The sequence below is a fragment of the Suricata suricatta genome, chromosome 3 (genome assembly GCF_006229205.1).
Source record: "Suricata suricatta isolate VVHF042 chromosome 3, meerkat_22Aug2017_6uvM2_HiC, whole genome shotgun sequence".
NCBI classification, from domain to species: Eukaryota; Metazoa; Chordata; class Mammalia; order Carnivora; family Herpestidae; genus Suricata; species Suricata suricatta.
The window spans coordinates 136066653-136068779 of NC_043702.1; the positions used below are offsets into that span (position 1 = coordinate 136066653).

At 41.7% G+C, this 2127-nt stretch overlaps 1 long non-coding RNA gene across 1 annotated transcript in view; it reads right to left on the reverse strand.

Moving 5' to 3' along the window:
- Window positions 1-127: 127 nt before the first annotated feature.
- Window positions 128-2127, reverse strand: part of LOC115287241 — a 7946-nt gene continuing 5946 nt past the window's right edge. Inside the window, exon 2 of the long non-coding RNA XR_003906362.1 lies at window positions 128-429. This is a non-coding gene — a long non-coding RNA (uncharacterized LOC115287241). The remainder of the gene's footprint in view (window positions 430-2127) is intronic.

Here is a 2127-nt window from a genome sequence, read left to right on the forward strand (position 1 = left end):
AAATGTTTGTTTTATTTTTGAGAGAGAGCAAGTGACCCGGCCCGCAGGTTAGTCGAAGCAGGTCCTGAGGGAGGGGGTGAGAATGGGGTAGGGCAGGGAGCACAGAGAATGGAGGCAAGACAAAGTCTCTGATCAAGCCCCTTTATTGAGAGAACACAAGCATCTTATAAAGGGTACAAGGCGTGAAACAAGGTGGTCGACGTAGGTCAGTTATTAAGGAAACAGGGTCAAGGGATTATAACAAATGGTTTAGGGTAGGGGGGGAACCGAAACTGCAGTTTCAGCCCAGCACCTGGGGGCCCGATAAGAAATCCCAGACTGGATGTCTCCAGCCCTAATTTGGGAGCGATAACGCGGTTCTGCCCTGTGGGTGACGGATGTTTGGTCAAGGCATATATCTTGTCTTCAGGCAGCTCCTCTGGCAGCCCCCTACAAGCGAGAGAGAGTGAGTGTGAATGGAGGAGGGGCTGAGAGAGAGAGAGAGAGAGAGAGAGAGAATCTGAAGCAGGCTCCAGGCTCTAGGCAGTCAACACAGAGCCTGACAAGGGGCTTGAACCCATGGACTGCAAGATCATGACCTGAGCTGAAGTTGGATGCTTAACCGACTGAGCTACCCAGGTGCTCCTACTTTTAATCTTTTCAACAGTCTTGGTTATTATCCAACCCATTATCGATAGAAAAGGAGTGATAGGTAGGATTAGATAAGAATTCTTGAAAGTGTTTGTATTAACATTCTAGAAGGCTGTTTCCTCTAAGACATATTATCTCTAATGTTTATACCTAGTCCTCAGATTAAAGTATCACTTGGGAGAAGTTATACTTAATATTCTTAGGCAATGCAAAGCAGCTCAGTGGCAGCTTTTTGGGTTTTTAATTCTCATTCATAAATTCATTTATTTATTCATTTGAGTACCTTCCAGAGACAATCTTTGTTCAAAGAGAGAAAAAAAATGAGGTCCTTGCTTTCCTAGAAGTTACATTCTATTAAATGAAATGAAAAAAAGTTCTTTATTTGATTAATTATTCACATTTCTGTGGTTGTTTTGGATCTGGATGGATGCAAGTATTGGATATTTATTGATGGTCCATGAAGAAGAGTAACAAATGCCCACGTCTTTGTGACCCAAACTGATAGATAAAGTAACTTGGTTTAGATACTCATGGGGCATTATGTCAAATTAATTATCAGACCCTGGTTGAAACTGAGGTGACTCTGAAGGTTTTCATTTTTGCTTGGTCTTGAGGTAAGTGATACAAAATAATTCACCTTAGGCCAAGTGAACCATTACTGTTATGTGCTGAATTGTGTCCCTGCAAAATTCACATGTTGGAATCCTAATCCCCAGTACCTCAGTATGTGACTGTATTTGCATACAGGGTCCTCGAAGAGGTTATTGAATTAAAATGAGGTCGTTAGGGTGAACCCAAGTCCAGTATGACTGGTGTTTTTATAAGAAGAGATTAGAACACAGATACAAAGAGAAGACCATGTAAAGACACAGGGAAAACATGGCCCCTCTGTAAGCCAAGGAGGGAGACCTCAGAGGAAACCAACTCTGCAACACATTGATCTTCAACTTCTAGCCACAAAAGTTGTGAGAAAATAAATTTCTGTTGTTTAAAGCCACCCAGTCTGTGGTACTTTGTTAGAGCAGCCATTGTAAAGTAATACAATTACTTATATCAGTAAAGGAACATTAGATTTTTAATCAGTAAATACACTAGGCTATGCTATGGTAATAATGCCCAACTCTCAGTGTCTTAGGAAAAATTTATTTTGAAGGACTTGTTATACACCCATTTCACGTAAGTAGGGGGCTCTGGTCCTAGCTGTTTTCACTCAGAGAGGAGCTGATGGAGCCTTCGCATGTGAAGTGTTGCTGGTCCTTGTGATAAGGTGAAGGGAAGAGCAAATTGTTGCTAGGTTTTAAAGGCTTTGATTGGGAAGTAGCTCATGTCACCTCTACGCAAATTCACTTCCAGGAGGGTGGGAAGGGAGTGTAAACCCTATGGTGTGCCTGGATGGAAGTCCACCTGAAATATCAGTGAGTGACACCAATGATTACTACCATACTTAACATGTTCTGTATTTCACACTTAAGATTTTCCATGCTCAGAAGACAAAAA